Source organism: Cryptotermes secundus, unplaced genomic scaffold (assembly GCF_002891405.2).
Source record: "Cryptotermes secundus unplaced genomic scaffold, Csec_1.0 scaffold166, whole genome shotgun sequence".
Taxonomy (NCBI): Eukaryota; Metazoa; Arthropoda; class Insecta; order Blattodea; family Kalotermitidae; genus Cryptotermes; species Cryptotermes secundus.
This window is the reverse complement of record NW_019720562.1, coordinates 32,071-55,961: the sequence shown is the minus strand read 5'-3', so window position 1 is coordinate 55,961 and position 23,891 is coordinate 32,071. Positions and strand designations below refer to the sequence as shown.

The 23,891-nt window shown below is 39.9% G+C and overlaps 1 long non-coding RNA gene across 1 annotated transcript; it reads right to left on the bottom strand.

Annotated features, from left to right (window-relative positions):
- Window positions 1–1,156: 1,156 nt before the first annotated feature.
- On the bottom strand, window positions 1,157–23,595 carry LOC111868181. Its single transcript, XR_002843474.2, has 3 exons — window positions 23,524–23,595; window positions 8,253–8,400; window positions 1,157–1,426 (listed from the first exon to the last, which is right to left on the bottom strand). It is a non-coding gene; the product is annotated as an uncharacterized LOC111868181 (long non-coding RNA).
- Window positions 23,596–23,891: the final 296 nt, after the last annotated feature.

Here is a 23,891-nt window from a genome sequence, read left to right as displayed (position 1 = left end):
CATTTAAGCAATTTAGCTTTTCTAATTCTAATTACCTTATCGCATTCTCTGTTCCACCATATACTCTCTGGTGGTTTTTCTCTATTTCCTATTTTCCGTTGTCCTCCATTTCCGAGGTTGTTTTTGCTTTTTCTTTTAGGAGCGGTCTCTGCTAATTTTCCATTAATTATCCGGATTCAATTATCGTACCTTTCCTTTACACCCCTTTCTCTCTTCCATCCGTCATGCGTTTTGACTTCCGTGATTTTTTCTTTAACTTTTTCCATGAAGACAGTCCAATGAGTGTGTTTACTGTGCAGTCTAGAAGCCTTTTTGCTGCCTTTCCTTGGCTCTGTTTTTCCATTAGACTCGATTAGAATTGGATAATGGTCGCTATTCCAAGGGTCTGTTCCAACCTTCCAGGTGTATAACAGTGCTGATCTTGGTCCACACAAGTTAGGTCGAGGGTTGCCTTGGATCCTGTGACATCGGAGATATGTGCCGGGGAGCCGTCATTTAGCAACGTGATGTTTGTTTCCATTTCAGTGATGCAATGGTACAGTTTGCTGCCGGTTGTACAATTTTTCGAACTACCCCACGAATGATGATGCCCATTAAAGTCTCCGCCAATCAAGAATTTTCCTTTGAATTGTGTAAAAAAATTTTTTCCCACACTCTCAGCCCGATTTTTAACATGACACGATTAATATTTCATCTTGGCCCGTATATAGTTCAGTTGCACACGCTTAAATTTTTCCGTCACCATCATACAAACCATTCTTATTATACTATTTGCGAAAAGGAAATACATTGTTTTTTTCTTTTTACAGTTAGCTGTCCTTATGCTTGTCAGTGACCATGGCACCAAGGTGATCAACGAACGGTGCTGCATCGCTTATGCAGCTAATACAGAAAATAGTCCCTTTACGATTAAGCTTGTAGTATTACTGATTTTCCCACAGAAACATATATAATCCTGTTGGATAATTTACAAAATATAGAAATTTTTTACCAAGAAGTGAACAGGGTGCTAAACATAAAAATAAATATTCCTTTGAGAGGGTTGTACAATGGTGATTTCAGTAACAGCTTGAAGGGTTGAGTGTTCTGATAAAACACTAGTCAGAGAAATATTTTTAAAGCGCTGGATTAATTCGATTTAATAAAACATTCGCTGGCTAATAATTACAATAAATGTGTCAGAATGCTTAACTTAGCCAATAGGAGTGTACTATACTGAACGAGTTGGTGTAGTGGTAACGCCGCAGATTCGAATTCGGGAGGTCCTCGGTTGTATTCTCGGTCAGGAGTCTTGACATTTTCGACAAGTTCTTGTAATTCTCCTTAGTGTGTCCAGAAAATCCAGGATGGTGTATCGATTAGGCCATGACCACTTCCTTCAAGATCCTTTCTAATTCAATTATCTTGCCATCCAACGATGTGTAGCCTAGTAAACATTAGAGCATATGTAATTCGGAGAAGGTGAAGAGCTATGGACAGACGTCGATTGGGTAAGTATAATCTTTCCAGAAAATATTCCAAAGACAATTTTTATTCTTAATTGTTTATATTGTTGCCTTTTTGCTTAATGTTGCTAGCACCAATTTTCATTATTTTTAGGTTATAAATGCATGTAGTTCCTTATGGCATAAGCACTATATATTCATGATGGAAATGATTAAAATTATAGTAGGAATTTGAAAAAGGAAAAATTCCTTTTGTTCTTTCACCCATATTCAACTATTCACGTTTCAAACGGCATCTAAGGTGGTGACACATTAACTTCTTTTTTTTCAGGAAAAGAGCGTAATAGTATTTATTTCAAATCAAACTTAGATTGCATTCACATCACTAATTTGTCGCCAATGAGAAATTAGAAACGTGATAATGGCTTCGTAGCTCTGGTGTATTCACATCGTTTGCTCTTAAATATAAGAGTTCCCTGCGTGAAGGGCGGGCGCGCATATGCTAAAATGGTTCCGTGGACGCTTCACTATTATCCGCATAAGCAATTATCGTTCTTTCAGGTACCCGTAAAAATTATCATTTCACGAAGTGACTGAAGTAAGTGAAGAAGTATTTTTTTTTCTAATATACGAGGGAGAGTCAGTAAATGGGCTACAAATGGACATAAAACGTAAATTATGTGATATTCGAACCTGGAAAAAACATTTATTTCTCGACATATCCTCCAACATTGATACACTTTGCCCATTGCTTTTCCATGGCGTCGAAACCCACAGCATAGAAGTCTTTTGACTGTTGTCTCAGCCACTTCGTACTTCGTTTCACCCTCTTCGTCATGAGCGAAACGTTTACCACCTTGGTGGATTTTTAGGGGACCAAACTGATAGAAGTCACTAGGGGCCAAGTCCTGGCTGTAAAGCAGATGTTCAAAAAGTTCTCACTGTAGTTCTGGAATTACGAGTATCTTCTGGATCGCTCGGGCTGTACAGGGTCTGACATTGTCATGACGAAGCAGTGCCCCTCTTACCAGTTGGCCTGGATGTTTTCTGGAATAGCACCCCGAAGCTTCAACAGAATTTCACAGTATGACGCAGAATTCATATTTTCACCGCGCTTCTGAAAATGGGCTAACGGTACTCCCTGAGAATCCCAAGACACGGTAAGCATAACCTTCCCAGCTGATGGCGTAACTTTAAAACTTATTGGTTGAAGGTGAACTGGGATGTTTCCATTGCATTGAAGCACGCTTTCATTCGGATTGCTAGTGATTTAGCCATGATTGGTCCCCAATAACAATACTGTTAAGCATATCTTCTCCTTCATCTGCATACCGTAAGAGATATTGCATGGACAGACCTATTCGGTTTAATTTTTTCTCGGTCCTTCAGTTCTATTGATACCCAACATGCGCACACTTTTCGAAACTTCAAACGATCCTGCATTATGCTGTATGATAAACCATGGGAACACCCTAGTGCGGTTGCTACGCTGTCTGTTGTTATCCTCCTGTCAGCTCGGATCAAATCTTCCACCAGTTAAACAGTTTCTTCCGTCGCAATCTCAACAGGGCGACCTGATTGGGGATCATCTGCGACTTTCGAACGTCCCTGAGAGAATTTCTCGACCCAGTTGCTCACCATAAACAGGAAACATTTATTTATGAATATCCTGCTCATTGAGTCCTTTGGCCCAGAAAAACGCACAACAGAACGCTACTGTTCGGTAGTATACTACCGAAGTACGGTTTTCATTTTGACTACTGAAACTAGCCTCTGAACATGCGCATGAGCGTCTGCTACCCAGACTTTTTATTTTGAAAACAATATATGTATACAAAAAGACTTCGGCAATGCCTATCCGGCCCTCTGTAGCCGTTTCTTATAACATCCTTTTCCATCAGAGCGGTTACCCCGCGATTTTGAAATGTATCTCTTAACTTAACTCTAAGAATATACTATTAATATTTTGTGCGTTTAGTTCCTTTTCTTTTTTTTTTAAATAAATTTAGGAATTTTATTTATGAAGTAACAGACCCCCTGGACAAATTTTTTTTCTATCTTTAGCCTTAAGAGCTCTGTAACTTACTTTGTGTATTCTTTTTTGCTGTTATCAGACAAAATGACCATCATTGTTGCCTCTTGGTCTTCCTTTCTTATTTTGAAAAAATAAATATATGTACAAAACTGGCGTAGGCATGCCCGTCGGGCCCTCTGTAGCACATTCTTGTAAACATAAACATGAGAAAATGCTTGTCAATCAACAAGTATGTCATAACGTAGGTGTTCCTGTAGGATGTGTAGAACGGTAATGGGGCCACCACCACGCTAACGTACATGTCCCAGGTAACTTCTTAAAAAACTGTGTTGTGTAAGGCCAGTGTGACCAATCTGAAGCAGCGCAACGGCAGTCGTGATGAGATTTGGGAGGACGGCCTCACCTTCCCGGTCGATTTCACCACTGGCAGTATGCCGCCCACTGTTTAGTGCCCATTTATCATGTCACGATGACGTAAAGCATGAATACCACTACCCAAGGCTCGATTTGGTGTTGTATTCCCAGATAGAAAGGATTCTTTAGCGGACACATGGACGCCTTAGTTCCCTGTATGGGCAGGCATCCAACGAAAGTCAGCAGACTTCCATGCCTTATGGCTGTAGAATACTTGCTGCAACTTCTTCAAAACGAACGGATGGTCCGGTATGTGTCCATGGAGACACTGCAAGACACTTAGTCTACGCAGAGAATGTGACAGCCAATTCAGATGGCGTAAAGTTCGGCCGTATATGCGGCAAGAGAAAGCTGTATCTACTTCCCACTGAGCCCCAAATAAACGACCCGTCGGTATAAACCTCTGTGTATCCTGAATATGCGGAAAGAAGTTCGGCAGATTATAGTTGATAAGTAAGGGCGGAAATCATTCCTCATATTTAACGGGTATAGAATCACAGGTCGGACGTATGATAGACCAAAGTGGCAAAGAAGAGAATCCAATGGGAATAAAAAGCGGCAGTCGGATGTCGAGACACTTGAGAAGCTTAAGAACATGGTGAAATGGTAAACCCACAATTCGAGGTGACCCGATATTCAGTTCGTATTTGTCGGTGTTGGTAGGACGAAAGACCGCACTCTAAGGGGTGTTTCGTGGTTATCCTCAGTTTATCCACGCAAATTCCAGAATAGGATCATAAATTATGCCACTACAGCATCCGTCCACCTCCATTCAGTTTTTTAAAACTAATAATTTTACTATTCTATGCTATATACTCTTAACTAAAGAAGTCGTTCAATAAATCACGAATAAATATAATAAAAGAAAATAAACGAAGTGAAGCAGGATTTATACACGTCACCTGGTATTCCTTAGGATAATGAGAAGTAGAAGTTTTATGACTGACTAAACTTATACCGTTAACTCACCTGAAAGAAACAATGTATAAGTTGTAGCCGAACCTCTCACCTCTCAGTCGCCACTTCCTTCAGGGTTATTAGGATTGATATTAAAGGAAATTAATTATAAGCGATGGGCGCCAATGAGATATATATTCCTATAAATATGATTAAGGGTAGGTAAACGAAATCTGATTGGGCGGTCTAGAGAGACAGGTAAACATGAAAATCCCACGGGTGTTGAGGCCAAAATTACCAGCGTCAGTGGTACCGAGACTGATTTGTTCGCCGTTAGGAGTAAAAAAGTAAAAGTAAAGCTATCCCTGTACCAGGCCGTGAAGGCCCATAGGGTTGTGAGACGTTCATTATCTAGACAATCGGCTCAAAGATGGCGGTAAGGTCGTCAGCTTTACGCGCCGGCCCCGCTTTACTCCCCAAGAAAATTATTTAATTAATTCCTGGCACTCATTTAAGTTAGAGGCTGAGGCAACACCAGAGCCATAGTGCTGCTGGAAGGATTAGGTCAATTGAAAAAAATCCAATGACCTCATCGGGACTTGAACCCGCGACCTTCCGGCTTGTAGCATAGCCCCTCAACCAACTACGCTACCGCGTGCCCCCGTTCGCCGCGAGGAGGCACCACGAAACACTTGATGAAATGAGGGAAGAAAGTGAATTATGATCCTTAAGTTCATTTTGAAAATTTAATATAGAAATTTTGTGGTGGAGAACAGCACACGTGTTCTTTGGTCCAAGAGGTGAGGCTGCGTGATCTTCAGCTTCGGGAGCTAGCATTTCGAAAACAACGCTACAAACAAAATGCGTTGTTTTTCAGAAAATACGAAATTCTCTCAACTGATAGGCTTCATTCAAACTGGGCAACTTCGTCATAATTGTCTTCATACAAATTATTGGCTGGTACTTACAGATTCTCTTTCAACGCCTACAAATCATTCATTTTAGGGCGTATCACCCTCGAACTTCGAGTTCGAAAACTTAAGGATGTACAGAGCTGACAAGAAGGTGGAAAACTGGCGCCTTGAAATCTGGAAATTTCAATTGAAACATAGCATTACCAGAGCAAGACAAAGCAATATATCATAATTAAAGTCACAATGGTGACTTACATAATGGCCGAATATCTATATAAATACAAAATGTATAAACCAGTAAAATCAAAACAATTATAAATTTATGCCCAGTAATTATTTTAATAAAATTATTTAAAGCGGTCAGAAAGAAAATGGCGACAACGTGCAGTATTTCAATGGGGAACCTATAACGAAAAGTCGAGCAGTTGGATAATCGATAAAGGCATCGGAAGACAGCATCACTCTCGCGAGGCGAGGATTTTCACTGGAATGAACTTCCTCTGGTTCATGTTTAATAATGGGTTGAATCTTCGAATTCGATAACCAGAGAGTTAATTAGATCCTTAGTTCGTTCTTTGGCATGTTAGGGAAATATTTGGCTTTTGGCCGAACACAGTCGACGAGCTGTCTAACGCGTGATATGTCTCCGCCCCCTCAAACACTGGGATCGTGGGTTCGAATTCCAGTTTAGGCATTTATCTGTTATGTTTTCCTGTGTAAGTAGCGGCCTTGCAACGGGTTGATCACCTGTTCAAGGAGTCCTACCGACTTTCTAGACGATTCAGATTTCAAAATTAATTTATTCTGAACGGGCAGAGACCAGAGAGCCTAATCCGTCAAGGAGAAGAAGAAGAAGAAGAAGAAAAAGTTTCCCATATGTACAATTTCATTGTATAAAAATCATTTCAGTATTTTCGATTTTGTTATGGTAATAAGCCAGCCGCCAACTTAATAGTCACATTTGTGAATTTAAACAGCGGGACACCTGTGGTCATGGTGCTGTCTGCTGATCACCATGAGAATTTGATTTTCATGCCATCATTCGGACTAGGTACAATATATTGTCGGAAGGTATGTCAAGGTTATGTTTTATTACGGTCTGCTGACATAAACAAACAGTAAAAATGATGAAGAAAGCAGTCTTCTGGGATGTGGCACCGTGTAGAAGGAAGAAGAGACCGTGATAACCGGTAAAAGCAGACTGCAGACCGGTCCTCACGGTCTCGTTGCTTGCGGATTTTCTTATTTTTCCTTCTACCTTGAAGATGGAGGCGATACGTTCCTCCGAAACGTCGGTTAACACCACATCTACACGATGCCACATCCCAGAAGACTGCTTTCTTCAAAGTCACCGTCGTGAAAACCTCAAATCTTACACAGTAAAAATCATCATTACTAAATCGCCCTTAACATGAACAAAAGATACGTGATGGGCGCACTTGATGGCCTGAGCAAAGACGCTTGATATCAGATGTGCTGTTTGACAAATAAATATATGTTTTGGGCTCTGCTTCCGTTCGCTTGTGTACCTCTTTTTGCGGAGACGTAGCCATAATTCCCTTGAAAGAATTGGCCTGCTTCAGCACAATGTAATAATTATTTAAAAAACAGGCATCAATTATTTGAGACTTTTTAATTTAAACAATGTTTATAAAATAATTTGGGCACGCGGTAGCGTAGTGGTTAAGGGACTATGCTACAAGTCGGAAGGTCGCGGGTTCAAATACCGAGGAGTTCATTGGATTTATTTCAATTGACCTAATCCTTCCGGCCGCACTATGGCCCTAGGGTTCACTCAGCCTCTAACAGAAATGAGCACCAGGTATATTCTTGGAATATTCATGGTGGTAAAGGGTGGGTAAAGGGCTGACAACCATACCGCCATCTTTGAGCCAATTGTCTAGATAATATGGGACCCTCAAAGTCTCACAACCCTATGGGCCTTCACGGCCTGGTACAGGGATAGCTTTATTTTACTTTTACTTTACTTCATATAATACTTTCCCAATATGAGAATACATACATGCGGTACCTTTGCATGAAGAAAACCTCGAGTATAGCTGTGATCAGTTGTTTCGCGGGTATAAAATATCGTACATATAGAATTCAGAATATATAATTATTTAACAGTGCCAGGTCAACTGTATCTATTGGTCACTTGGGAAAACAAATTAAAGTTTAACTTCCTGTTGAGGTAATTACTGGACCGCAATTTAATGTGCTAAACAGCTGTTTGAAGAAATATCTCTTTGCAATAATATCAAAGCAACTTCCACAGACCCAATTAGCTTAAGCTCTGTTGGACGAGCGGCTTTCATTTAAGAGGTTGCTAAAAAAAAGGTAAAATTAAGAAAATTCTGTCCACTATCTATACTTTTCTGGGAACTGGGAAAAGACCGCCATTGTTCGATTGCAGTGGCGGAACAACTCGGCAGTTTGGGAACCACTGATAGAGACTGCTAAGAAACGCTGTAAATCTTGAACTGGCCAGAATGATGTAAGTTAGGGTCATGGCAAGCAGATAATGATGAAACGTAATGTGCTTACCTCACATACCAAGAACTATCCTTCCCCTGTTGACGCCAATTCAATGTGTTGGGACTGATACGAGGCACGGTTCGTAGAATAGTGTCAGACGGCTTCCAAGAAAGATGACAGTTCTGTTGAAAACCGTCAAGCCATGACATCGGCCTCCCTACAACCAAAGAGACTGTCATTAACCGACCACTGCAGATGGTCTCTGCATGTTTCAAGCTATTAAAGAAGGTTTTCTCGTGGTTCTTCAATGTTGCTTTTTTGATCAAGTCATCCATCCGTCCACAAATTCCCAACAACATACGCGTTGATGATATTGTTTATAGACCGGGATTGATTCTTGTCAGCAACAGACTGTCATTCTTTCACTATCACGTTCATACCCTATATAGATCACACTCTGCCACCGGCCTTCGCGCTCCATTGGGTTTCACTCCTGTTTCGTGCCTCGGAGATCGTGGGTTCCAATTTCGGCCCAGAGACCGGTTACCCTAACAGACTTCAGTGGTTCTCTTCAATCCTTCCAGGAAAATGTCGAAATAAGACTTTAAATTAGGTTACTACCGGCTACTCACATCTTTTTCAATTAATTATTCACAAATCATCGTATCATTAGACGCTACAATTTTATCAGTCAGATGAACAAACACAAATAAATAAATGAAACATTTTCAGCCACCTATGCAATTGGTTCAGTGGTTCTTTCCCTAGAGCAAAATATATCCACACCCTTAGCCATTTTTATGACGTGGTGTTAGACCTTTTAACCAAATTAATATTGATAAAATCAGTGATCACTGCATTTCTAAATAATGTACCAATCATACTTGTTCTTTGAAACTTTCTAAAGGAAATGATGGATACAGTGTACATGATTGGCTTAGATATGGCGAATTATTGAGGCGCGAATAATAGCTTCTGGACTCGGTAGAAGAATTCCAGCGGAATCAACCCATTCTCTCTGTAAAAGCGTAAGAGTGAAAATTAGACCGTATCAGCAACGTGACCCTATGTGGACTTGTTTAAGCGGAAGATGAAGACATCAGTAGATTCAGTGTTAACGAAGGAGCGGAGGAAGGGCGTTATGTTGTCTATCACTGCCTCAAGTGCCTATGATTACGTTTAAGTTTTAAATATCGTTAAAAAGAAAATTGTGGAAACATTTGTCTTTCACTAAGAATCCCAGTTGTAGTATTAAAATGTAATTTCTGTCCAGGCTCTTGAACCCTCATTTCCTTCGTTGGCAAGCGAAATTTCCTAGATTTATTTTTACTTTTGACAACGTTTGAGGTGCTAACATTACGCTCGTTCCTCCGTGTAAATCAGGTCCAGTCAATTGTAAATCAGTTGATGACCGTACTCATCATCACCCCTTCATGGACTAGACGGAGCGCCTGTTTCCGCCTTTAATATTGTTGCTATCCTTCCACCTTCATGGTCTCCCTACGTCTGATCTGCCAGACGGACACGATTTATGGACTTCAAGGGGAATGCTAGCCTGCCCCATCCTCTGCAAATATATTTTCTTTTGTCTCTATATTCCATAACTTTTCCATATAAAGAGAAGATACCCAACTCACTTCTTATAACATCATTTTAATTGACCTGTCCTATCGCAATTTCGACAATTCTTGCGCTCTTTATTCCTGCCGCATGAACTCCTATTGCAGCCTGTTCTTTATCTTTCATGTTTCGCTACCGTACAAAAGCAATGGGACCTCAATAATATTATAGAATTTTAAATTTGTCTTTTTCCTTCTTTCTGTTTTTAACATTCTTGAAATTGATTTGAAATTTATTTATTTTGTTATTTAAATCTACGTCCTAGTTATATGAAATATTACAGTGCAAACAGTTGCAGTCGGAAACTTTGTCTATAACTGTATTATTGTCTCAAGTTATTTTTGATCGAATTAGATGTTTTCCTCGAAAAGTCACAAGTTTTCTTTTTATAGTATAAATTTTAAAATTGAAAATACCTTGTAATTTGTAGGTCATAGTGCTTCTCTAAAAATTATTTTAACATTCTTATAATATTGCCGTGTCATCAGGAAAGTGCACCACGCTAACTATAACATTATTAGTTAAATTAACGCTTAAATTTATTTTGTTTTAGTTCTCTTAAAATTTCGTCCATGTGTATAAAGGGTGAAACGAAATCTGAGCACAAGATCTCTAGAGTGATTCCTTCTTAAAACTCAAGTCGAGATGTTATAAAACCTGAATCCTAATACATTTACTTTTCGAGATACACGCTCCGTCAAATTAAATGGGGTGACATATTTCTCATCAGTGTAAAAGATTATTGACGCCGTCCATTGGGATTGATAAATGTTTTTCTCTTTTTTAATCTTTCATCCTTGGCATGTTTCGGTCGGAGCGACCATCTTCAGGAGGACGTAACAATACGTGCGGAAACTACCATTACAATGTCATTCTTCATTATCAATACATACAGACACTAATATTACAATGTCATGAATACAAAATATTAGCCTTTAACAATTACAGCGATGTGCATGAAAAGAGAAGCAGTATAAAGGACATGAACCCATGCTTGTAAATAGACTAAATAATTTATAAATATTTTAATAAATTCATGCACATCGCCGTAATTTTTAAAGGCTAATATTTTATATTCAGGACATTGTAATAATAGTGTCTGTATGTATTGATAATGACCAATGACATTGTAATGGTAGTTTCCGCATGCATTGATACGTCCTCCTGAAGATGGTCGCTCCAACCGAAACATGTCAAGGATGAAAGATTAAAGAAAAAAATAGAAAAACATTTATCAATCACACTGGACGACGTTAATAATCTTTTATACTCTTATTAGTGTGACGGTCCAGGATGAACGAAGTCAAGATTTCTCAGCAGTGTTATTTGTCGCGGCGATATGTAGCGCGTTGTTAGGTGTACCCAAGACACACATTGCATAGCAAGGATTAGTTATGCTCGAAAGATCACGGAATATTCACACAACGAATACAGCGACATGCTTTTAATTCTCGGTACCTATAATAGTCGATCTGGTACTGTTGCAGGGGAATTCTAGTCTATGTCATCCAGACGCTAATATGTTTCGACGATTTGAACAAGAAGCGTTCGTGACACAGGGAACGTAATACCAACGACACACGTGAATGCGGGTAGCCCACGGACTGTACGGACACCAGATAATGAGGATACCATTACTGCAACTGTGGAATAAAAGTGGTGGAAAAGCTCAAGCGACATCGCACGAGAATTGGGACTATACCAACGGGGGGTCCTCGGAGCACTTGAAGACGATCAAGTGCAGCCATGCCACTATTCCCAGATGATCACTCTCTTTACGGCTGCAAGTTCGCAGATGAGCTCTTTATATATATATATATATATATATCATACTGTGGACAGACGAAGCGTGTTTTACGCGTGACAGTGTGTTGGACGTCCACAACAGTCACCTCTAGACACGGAATAATCCTCATGCTTTTCGCGAAAATGTGTGTCAAGCCTGTTTCAGCACCAGCTTTTGGAGACGTCGTGGGCCCCTCTCTGCTACTTCACAGGCTGACTGAACAACGATATAATTACTTTCCAGGAACTATTTTACTGGGTCTGCTTGAAGATGTGCTTGAATCTGTGAGGCAGGGATTGTGGTTTCAACGCGACATTTCCTGCAGTGGCTGAACGCGACATAACCAGGAAAGGTGGACTGGACGTCGAGGGCCGATTGCATAGTCTTCTTGGTCGCCGGATCTAACTCCAATGGATTTATTTTTCCTGCGGCGAAGAAGCACGTCTGTGCAGTCCCTCTAACCTAACCTAACCTAACCTAACTATCGAAGCCATCGAAGATCTCGTGGTAAGATTTCAAGAAGCTTGGACAACGGTCGATGCCAACATGTTACGGCGTGTTCGAGAGATTGCCGTAGGGTACAGTTCCGTCTACCTTCAAATGGACGGATGCAGCTTGGAACACCTACTGTAATTACGAGGCGCCTGTAGCTTGATCATCGACACCTTGCGCTATTTGACGGTTCCCTATATTTTGAAACCTAGTGTCACAGACATAAGTTGTACAATATTCTCGACTTTTGTTTCAAAAAGTAATCACACTATGGAGAGCTTGTGCTCGAATTTCTTTTCTGAATATATATACAGTATATGTATTGAGGTGGGCAGATCATGTAGCACGAATGGGGGGAGACGAGGAATGCCTATAGGATATTGGTGGGAAAGCCAGAAGGAAAGAGACCACAGGAAAGATCAAGGCGTCGGTGGGTGGACTGTATTAGAATGGATCTTAGAGAGATAGGGTGGGATGGTATGGATTGGATAGATCTGGCTCAGTGGAGGGCTCTTGTGAACACGGTAATGAACCTTCGGGTTCCATAAAACATGCTGGGAAATTCTTGAGTAGCTGCTGAATTGGCGGCTCCTCCAGAAGGGCTCAGCTCCATGAGTAAGTAAGTAAGTACCTAGGTAAATATATATGTATGTATATATTAAATAGCAGGGGGCTTAGATTGTATTCCTGTATCATTCCGTGATTAATAAAAATTTCTTGTGAAACTCGTTCATCACCTAATTCTGTGCTTATTTTGGTTCCATTTTATGTATTTTTCAGAATGTGTATTAAATCCTTAGGCTACCCAATTTTAACCATAATCTCCAAGAGCCTGCCTGTGTTCGCCGCATTGTATCAATGTACAATAAATCCACCTCGATTCTTGTGCTCAACTTAACTGCTTTAGCGTTCTCAGTTATCAGTGTGCAAATAAAAAATGGATACATCTTTCTGATACAAATCTATTCGTAGATACAGGAAAGACTGCCTACAATAACAGATTACATTTTAAACACTTTCAGGGAATTGTCTTGTGACTCTTTACCTCTTTCTTCAACAAGGATTCCAAAGTAATAAGTACTTGGAAATCTCATATTCTGTCGGTATTTAATCTACGGTTCCGTCTGACGCAGAGAATATAAGAAGTTCTGGCACAAATAACCTAATGAATGCTAGTTCCCTTTTCTTTCCTACAAATAACCCCACTGTCAGCATTATTTAAGCATTATGTTGCCAGCTGCACTAATAGGTATTTCGACAGTCAAGAACAAGATTGACTAGCAAATTCATATCTCAAACAATTCTGGTCTAGTATTATTATTATTATTATTGGGAAGCCAGCGACTAACCGCTTGAGCTATGGCGCGGCCCTAGATTTATGTTAATGAAATTATTATTATTATTATTGTTATTATTATTATTAATATTATTTGATTACTTATCTGCTTTAATGTGTTTTTCCTCTAGTGCTTGCCTGTAATTTGTCTTTAACTTTTTGTTGTGATTGTCCGTAATGTATTTACTTGTATCTACACTGTGCTGTGTCTGTAATTGGCCTTGCGGCTGTTGACTCGGTGCATAAATAATAACGAATTGAATTATTATTATTATTATTATTATTAAGGTAAAAAAGATAAGGTAAAATTGTCCCGCCGGTCACGGTAGCCGAACGGTCTAGGGCATGTACTGTCTTCGCTCGCTGGGAAACCGGGATCGTGGGTTCGAATCCCACTCAGGGCATGGATGTTTAGTTTGTGTGTGTGCGTTTTTCTGTGTTTGTGTAAAGGTAGAGGCCTTGCGACGAGCTGATCACCCGCCCAAGGAGTCCTACCGAATGTGTAAGATCTCGAAAACCGAAGTGAACCGAGAAGTTCATGGAGGTAGGCCTAGGCCCACTGTGGTTGTAGTGCCAAGGGGGGGAGAAAGTTGGTCCTGTGCTTAACTGATTAAGCACTACTCCATGGGGGTGGATGTATAGATCTACGTTTCTTGACTTCGGCACTAGCTGGAGGTGAGCGGTCAATTTCGCGCCCCTGCCGCTTTACCCCCCGGGTAAAGAGCCCCCCGTATCCATTGGATAGGAGGCTGGGTGGGGCCCAGAGTCGGTCTGGACGAGGAGAAGAGAAAATTTTGATCCTACCGGGACTCGAACTCCGACCCCTTCGTCATCCAGCTTGTAGGCAGTCGCTATACCGACTGCGCTACCCCGCTCACTTATTATTATTATCATTAGTAGTAGTAGTAGTAGTAGTAGTAGTATATCGTGCTACACTCGAATTTTCGAAGGAAATAGCATGATTCTTGACCGCCTCTGTGGTCTAGTGGTCAGAGTTCCTGGCTACAGATCCAGAGTTCCGGGTTCGATTCCCTGCTCTACCTGACTTTTTCTGAGAAGTAGTGGGTCTGGAACGGGGTCTACTCACCCTTGTGATGATAATTGAGGAGCTATTTCAAGGAAATAGCGGCTCCGGTCTAGAAACCGAGATCAACGGCCGTGGGGATTCGTTGCACTGATCATGCAACACCCTCTATCCGCTAAAGTTGGCACCAAAATTCGCCGACAAGCGGCGGTCTCTCGGTCGGTATAGTTCGCTTGCGGACTAAAATCACGGATTTTTTTTTTTCAATAGCATGATTCTTGGAGATCTACGAGTGTTGTTATACAAGATTTCCCTGCCAAAACGCAACGGTATTGTTGTGGCTCAACCTTAAAAGCTCTGGAGACTTAGTGCTGGTTGCGTATATGTGCGTTCGTGTGCGTGAAGATTGTAAATGCTGAGAAGAGTACTCGTTATTCCAGCGAATTTTGTTTTGAAATAAACTGCACTAAATTATTTCCTACATAGCATACGTTTAATAAACCCACTCAGTTCTTATAACTACATGTATACTATACTCGTCCACACGCATCTTCCATGAGCTTGCTGTGTACTGGAAAACGTTTAACTCAACCACGCAGCTAATGTAAACGCTGAATTGTTCTTGCTTATCATTAAATTCAGATATTTAAAAACAAGTATTTGATATCACACGTCCTGTTTTGTTGTTTACTATCAGGATTCCGCGTGCTAATAATGTTTGTAAAAAATAAATGCCTTCACTCATTAGTCCAAATGACTGCCTATTTATGAAACAGCAGTATACATAGATACTTTATGCATTGTACCTTGAATGATCTACCAACAATCATCAGGAAATCAGGGCTGAAGGAAGAGGGGAGATATTTCTGTAGTATGTATATAGACGTATGTATTTAGCTACTTCTATTAATCCGTTCATTTTATTGCCTCTTATTTGTGGCAATTGTTCGCAAAAGGAGCAAAAATTTAGACCATACATTTCTTAATCCCAAAAACCAGATATACAAGGTGTAACTGAAAAGTGCGATTTCCACATAGCAAAAGGAGAAAAAATTACCGTATCAGCATGTATCCAGAAACATTTAATATGTGAGTTATAGTGCAAAGAGTACATTTATAATAAGTGCTCAAAATGTCCTGCACGAGGTTCAACGCACTCCTCGATACGTCTCATCATGGACAGCAGCACCAGTTCAAAGTTGCCGGAGTAGTTGCGGGTAGTCTAACAGGCATTCGTAATGCGATGGTGAGGTGCATCTTCAATTGTCAACAGGAGTCGCATACACAAGATATTTTAGGTTCCCCTTGGATACAAAACCAGAGGTTCAGATCTGACGAGCGTGGAGGCCATGTAGTGAATCATCTTCTACCTAACCATCAGTCATAATACGTGTTATTGAGAACACGTCGCACAGCACGGAGCACCATCATGCATGTACCGCATTCGTGCTCTGACTGCCAGTGGAACACCTTCCAGTAGCTTTGACAAATTATGTAAGAGGAAATCTCGGTAGTGGTTGCCTGTAAGCCGGCGTGGGGAACTTGCAGTTCTACAAACAGTTACCAGCAATCCCTACTCCGTGGCCTGTAATCCGCAAGCGAACTAAACCGACTGAGTGATCGCCGCTTGTCGGCGAAGTTAGTGTAAACTTTTGCGGATAGATGGTATCACGTGGTCAGCGCAACGGTTCCCCGCTGCCGTTGATCTCGGTTTTCTAGACCGGAGCCGCTATTTCCTTGAAATAGCTCCTCAGTTATCCACACGAGGCTGAGTCCACCCCGTTCCAGGCCCATTACTTCTCAGAAAATCTGGTAGCGCCGGAAATCGAACCCGGACCTCTCTATCTCTAGCCAGAAACTCTGACCACTAGACCACAGAGGCGGTCCACCAGCAATCCCTACCCACACATTAAGGATTAATTTCTGCTGGTGTCTACACAATATTCTTTCGGTTTTAACTCGCAAATTAGATTCTTCCGGACACATGTTGATATGGATATTTTTTTTTTGTATGTGGAACTCGTACCCAAATTTGAGTGGCTCCTTTCAGTTACATGGTGTAAGTTTCTTGTTGTCATGTATTACTACAGGTCCACTAGATATTCAATTGAAACACTTGGCTTAGCACCAGCACCCAGTCCATTGATCTCTGTTGACTGTGGCTAACTGGAAAACTTTCTTCACTAGGTTTTTATATCTCTGTTCTTCATTCGGCTTGTTTGTAATTATTTGATTAATAAATTGGCCCCTTTCTTTTCGTAACATATTATGCTTCTACTAAGCGACTTTTTACCTATTAATTGATAAATTAATCTAGTAATGCAAAGTTCATAATTCGTTAAAATATCACTTAATTACAGATAGTTTCGTAATTATATGGCATTATCAAGAGCACATACCCCCTTGTCAAAGATAAATAAATTCATTCATATGAACATGGATGAGCATTTTTAGATACAGCCGATTAAAATTTTATATGAGTACGAGGAAAAATTTTAAAAAATATATGAATAGTGTGATATGCGAGAGATGTCAATCCATGCACCATACAAGCCATACGGTCACGTATAAAATAGAATGAAACAGCGACCTTATTTTACAGTACTTTTTCCTCACAACAGATGCATACATTTAGTTTCTGTACACGTGGAGGATGCGCAATGGCAATTAGGCTGTATCTATGACACATACATGAGGGCGATCAGTCTGCTTCTCCTCGCTGTAGGAACTGTACGACTAGATGGATGTAGAAAGTAAACTGCGTAAATGAATTTGGAGGAAAATTCAGGATGTTTTTATTGAAATTTCATTAAAATGTTGAACAGAAACTTGAATTCAAGAAATAGAATATTCGAAAGCTGCTATGTTGGGGTAACTTGTGTTAAGAAACTGAACACGTTCATAAGAGAGCTAGGTCTAACATCGCACTTGCCATGAAAGGTTTGCTGGTACCGTGGGACAGCAATAACAAGAGACGCGTTATTAATACTTGCATGCCTCTGTTCCGTCGTTCCCGGAAAATATGTTCCAGTGAACTGTCGGACTCAGTCCAGCTGTCTTCAGATTACAAGAAATAGAAAGAGAATGGAAAGGGAATCCATTTACTTGTGGTTTATTTAACGAGTGTGAGTGGCTCAGACCAGTAGTTCCGGTGGAATAATATTGTTCCATCATCTGGACAGAAGTGTTCCTCCCCTCAACTCAGTTTCTAGGAAAGCAGTTAAATGAAGGACAGGATTTTCTCGAGTTTACATATTTCTTTCGGACTGTTATATGTAGTTCTATACATTTTATTTTTGTTTGTCTTTGTTTCTGTTAGGTGTGATTTCATGATAATAATAATAATAATAATAATTTTATTATTATTATTATTTGTTGAAATATGTAGATCATGACTTGAAATAAAATTTTCCGCTACTATTATAGTCTCTAATTTGAATGATGGTGTAAAAGAAATTCGATTTTCAAGGTGTTCCGCAGACAGAAACATGACGTTAAGCTTCTCCGCTAACTGAACAGTTCGGGAGCTGCTGGCATAGATTACGCAGCTTCGAATGAGCGGTTATTTAATGATAATAAATTATATCGGTTATCAAAGGGAGCGGTCGTAGCTTAATTTCAGGGTAGCAACATGCAGAGGGGATTTCCGCGCCTAAGTAACCCGGAGACATACGCTGGCGGGAGCGTTAGCAAACAGGTCAAAGGGTAAGGGCCAGACGAAGCGCAGTCCCTCGTCCTACAGGTTGGGGTTTGGGCGTTGGGCTAACGACCGCATCCTGGAAAAAATTGCTGTTATGGAACCACGGAGGAAGCCAAGACCCACACAGGGTTATAGCACTAGTGAAGAAATATATCTAGGGACTGCAGAAAATTGTCTCCGCTTTATAATGTACACAGAATGTTTAACACGCTATTCAATGATATAGTGTTACTGTATTATGAATATAACTTCCGATGTTATGGTAAAGGTAAAGTTTTCCGTTCTCAGTTAATTAAGCATGACGTCATGAAGACGTGTGTGAGAGTGCATGTACGTATTGTTAACCTCGGCACATGTTGGAGGTGAGATATCGACTTCACGCCCCAGCCACTTTACCTTCGGGGAAAGAGCCCCTGGTAACCATTGGATATGAGGTTGAATGGGCACCAAGACCGGTCAGGAAGGCGTGGAAAGGAGAAAAATCTTGCCTCTGCCGGGCCTCGAAATCCGACCCTTGGCCGTCCAGCCCGTACCCGGTTTCTATACCGACTGTGCTATCCCGATGAAATGAAACGCGTGAATCGGCATCTTTATCTTGTTCTGATGAAAAATACAGAGTTTTGGTGTAAAAATGATATGTAATGGCAAGTAACTTCCTAACGCGAAAAGAGATAGGAAAGTAGCTAATGATAATATATGGAAAATTAACTGACTGAAGAACTGTCACTTACGAGTAAGTTCATTGCTCGCTCTAGTTCCAGAAATTTGCTTAAGTAGATTGAAAGACTTGGCGTCTTTTGTTCCAATCGTGTTATTAAAATTCTGCCTCTCGTAAATGTGAACAGCACGTCCAGATTAGGAGTAGTAGTAGTAGTAGCAGCAGCAGTAATAATAATAATAATAATAATAATAATAATAATAATAATAATAATAATAATAATAATATGGACATAAAGCCAACAGACTTGAACACAAGACTTATTATTACCTCAGAATTAAAAGTGTCAAGTTATCGTTAAAATTTCTTGTATACTGTTCAACTTCCTAATGATTTCCAAGAAGTGAACATTTGGTAACTTCTGGAAATCATTGAATTTAATGTACTTGTTTAATTGCATCCTCTTTAAGACTTCATACTGCTACTAAGAATGTTTATTACAGCAGTCTTTCATTAATCTTAATTTCAAACCGAGTAATGCGATTGTAAATTGCAAGAAGCACGAAGGAAACCAAAAAGGAGGACGTCCCATACCGCCATTCTGTACGAGGAATGAGTTTTTAGCCATCTTGCCTGTGTGCATAATATTACATATTTTCTCATTTCTGTGTTTCACTATCATTGCGAATCTTCTATTGTATAAATAAATCATGTACAGTAATAGCGCTATGTCCATCAGAGCCAAACACGAGGTGCATATGTCTCTATTATCATGATTTTTATTCTAGCAAGAGTTCGAAGTGGTTATGAATTATGAATCGGTTACATTGAAAACAAAAACTATCTCCCATTGATAGTGTAACAACACGGAATTCGTCAGGAGAGACCCAGAGAACTAAGGAAAACTATCACAGCACGCTGCAAATTGATCCCAAGATATTTCTAGCTCGGGTCGGACGAAACTTGTAATCGATATCTCCTTTAAGATGTGAGGCCGCCTAAGTGTCTAAGTAGGGCAACCCGATTATATATATATATATAGGTTTGTAGGTTTTACACTATGGCGTTTGGCTATCACACATTTCCGGCGGATGTTGAAACTGATTCCTGCTCTTGGGCAAATATTTTATTGCTCTGCTTCTGGAATGATCGAATTTCTTACAGCAGTCTGGGGTTGTTTGAAACTGAAGTATAAAAATCGTTGTATTTAAGATCCCTTAAATCCGTTTCCTTCACTGTTGCTGGACTACACTTCCACTGGGAAGTAGAAGTTATTTTTCCATAGATTTGCTGATCGGCGCTAATAGAAGGGAAATAGACCCTGCGTGCCCTCTCATACTGCAACAGTCGATTCTAATCGAATGGAACTAAGGATCTCCTTTGAAACATTCTAATGAATCAGACTCAAATCGATTTCATTGGTCTCGATTCGGTTGTTATTGCCCGTAGCCTTACACCTCTTCAATGCTGAGGTTAAGAATTCGTGGAGTTATACCTCCACCCTCCATTCTTATTTAGGACCTGTGATTAATTATGCGTAGAGGAATCGTTACTTTCATAGAGGTCTAAATGAGCTTCTAAGTACATCTGTTTATCCCGTTGGCAGATTTTCATGATACAGAAATATTAACACCCTAATAATCAGTTATAAAGAAAGCGTCGCGGGAAACCAATGAGATAGAGCAGAGATTCTGCTTTTGCTGTAAGCAAAGTAAATCACTTATTAAAGTATTTTAATTGTATTACAAAGTGATTATTGCTGCATTTAGAATCATGACCGATTCCATATAAAGTGTTAAGAGCCACGGTCACTAGAATAACTGTAACATACGTGTACATTCTTACGCGTTTTTACTATATGCGCATTTTACTTTTACTTTCATTCTCACCTTTTACTTTTTGCCTTTCAGCCTTGTATAATTATTTCCGAACAGCATTGAAAGAGTGTACAGCACACCACATGTCATGAATTTAACAAATTAAAAAAAANAAAAAAAAAAAAAAAAAAAAAAAACGCTGGATCACTGTTCAAATAAAGCAGGAATTCCAACATTGCAAGTAACTTGAATGTTGCGCCAACTGAGAATGACCGAAAAGGTGGAAAATTATGGCGGTTAATCAAAATACTACATACTACTACTACTACTACTACTACTACTACTACTACTACTGCTATCACAACTACTTTGTTGGCGGTCACAAACATAGTAAAATTTAAAGAATTGTTCATTAATCTAATGACAATGATATTGAGAATTTCACCCTACACTTATGTTTGCGTTTCTTTACTGAAAATATATGGACGGAGGAAAATCTCGTTACGAGTTGGATCACTAGCACATTCAAAAACTAAAATCATTCTTATTTTCTTATTTATATATATTTTTAAACTTAAAACTTAGAATGGCCACGCAGTATGAAGTGCGTATGACCTTGAACTTCGAACAGAGAGATCTGCAGTACGCATGTTTGTATGTCTGTATTTTGTGTGTTATGTTTTCCTGTGTGATTAGATAGATGTCTTTTTATGTGCCAGACACCTGCCACATGAAGCCTGTGTAATGTCAAAGGATTTATAGCTCCAGAATTAATTCCGAAACGGATCGGCCCAGAAGGTTTAATCCGCGAAAGCAGAAGACGAAGAGGAGGAACAAGAAATTTTAATTTAGAGACTATTTATGTCTAGGATGTTATTGTCTATGTATATAGGACCAATGCCACCTAAAAAAGAACAGTACTACTCATATTTCAAGGGGCAAAATTATAGAAATATTTCGCAAAGAACTAAAGCAGATGTAGGATTTGAGGTTCACACAGCGGTGGTTATGAAGAATGCCATCTTCTGGGATATGACGCCGTTTAGCCAGCTGAAAATCAACCGACATTTCGGAGGAAATCATCTTGCCATCTGCTTTCACACTGGTATCTTCCTCGACTTATTTTTCGACCCTGAAGATGGAGGGGGTATGTTCCTCAAGAACGTCGGTTGATTTTCAACGGGCTATAAGGCGTTATATCCCAGACGATAATACTGTTCAACTGAAAGAGTTGTCTGGAGAAGCTCTATCATTCGTCATGCTGTACGCTTTTGGTGTTGGGTAAGGTTATTTATTTGCTGTTTAAATTAGAGCATTGCAAAACCATTTAATTTCAAATTATTGCATGTACGGTCATAAACGGAAACTGATAACGTGTCGAACGTTCGGATCCCGTCTCCCTACGTGGGTAGATTTAGAAAGCACTGCTACTGTCGCCTTTACAATCATCGTGAATCATCGTGAAATATAGCTACACATGAACCAGAACAACCACCCCAAAAGTATCCACGTAGATAAATGAACAGAGTACACTGAAATTATGGGTACGCGGTAGCATAGTTAGTTGAGGCACTATGCTACAAGCTGGACGGTTGCAGGTTCGAGTCCCGATGAGGTGAATTTTTTTAATTTACCTAATTCTTCCAGCCGCACTATGGACCTGAGATCGACTCAGCCAAGAACAGAAAACAGTATCATGAATCTTCCTGGGGATTAAAAGGCGGCCGGCGCGTCAGCCTGACAACCTTACCGCTATCTGTGAGCCGACTGTCTAGAAGATGTGGGAGCCGCAACCTCTAACAACCCCGTGGTCCTTCGCGACCTGTTACAGGGATACCTTTACTTACACTGAAATTATTCATCATATGTATTTATGTGTAACAAACATCTTTCGTATGAACCTCTTTCTACTCCTTCTGTTACTGGAAAGCGATATTAAACATACATAGGTTGTTCACTATTAAATCCTGTGTCATAATATTATTACTTATCAAATTGATTTTGTGCTCAGACTTTGCCCTTCAGAATCATGAGTTCTATGTTACTTTACTTCTCACGTCATTGGTAAAGCCAGTACTTGATAACAAAATATTTCCGTTGATCGCAAATTCTCGAGTGCTGGAAGTGTGTTCTGTTGCTATTTATTTTACTATCTCAGCATATTCATTAAAGGCTACAAGGAAACTAACTTTTCCGAAATTCATATTTATCTCCAGAGTATGGGCTCAAAGTTCAGTCCTGATCTCTCAAATCGAGTCGTTCTCATCATAACAGATACAGTCCATAATCACATATTGTATGTCATGAGAAGGTTCGATTTAATTCAGAGTTTCCCTTACAAAGGAAAGCAGTAAACATTTTTATATGAAATGATCATAATTAATAGACCATGTTAGCAAAATGATTGAGGCTTACTTTTCTGCCATTTACTTTAGCTCAGTTTGAACGTTGGCAAAAATTTGGTAGAAAAAATTCCTCAACCAACTATGCTACCGTACACAATAAATACTTTAAATTATAATCCTAGTTAGATTCCGACTACCGTTAGCAATGTCAAATTCTTTTGGCACGAAGAACAAAAAGAAAAGCGAGAAATTGTGGTACCGCCAGTACAAACAAACCGAATCAAGCCACTGAACGTACTTATGACTTTCACTCTGTTAACAGTATCTGTCATAAGCTTCTTCATATGTAACAAAAAAAGAAGAAGAGAGAAAAAAAGAGAACGGGCTCAGAATCAGGAAAATTTTCTCATTCTTGTAATCACTCATTTTTCGAATTTGGTATATGGTTCTAGATACTTTCCAGTTTACTTCCAAGTACAAAACTCAAAATTAATTACAATTGTATGTTACAAATATGCACATTGAGCTAGAATATACAAAATGAAAAGAATTCCTCACTTACCAAGAAGTTACATGGCGACTTCTCTTGGTGATTGCGAGCGCTTTCAGTCACGGACGGACCCGGAGAAATTGCTCCCCCAACGGAAAGATGATAATAGAAGTGTTGCCCTTCCCCGCCGCTCCAACAGACGCAGATGCAAAGGGAGGGGGCTGGACAGATATTACACTTAAGAGTTCTTGGAAACAGAAATTAATTGGGCCCACCATCGTGGTGCTGCATCCCCCTAAGAGGAAGTTGGCTCTATTCCCCCCATGTCGCTTGTTCATTGTTGAAGACAATAGTTTGCGTCCACTCATCTTGGCCTGGGTTCGCACTTCACTAAGTCACTGTTGATTGCTAGCGATCTAGATTGAAGTTTATAACATCAG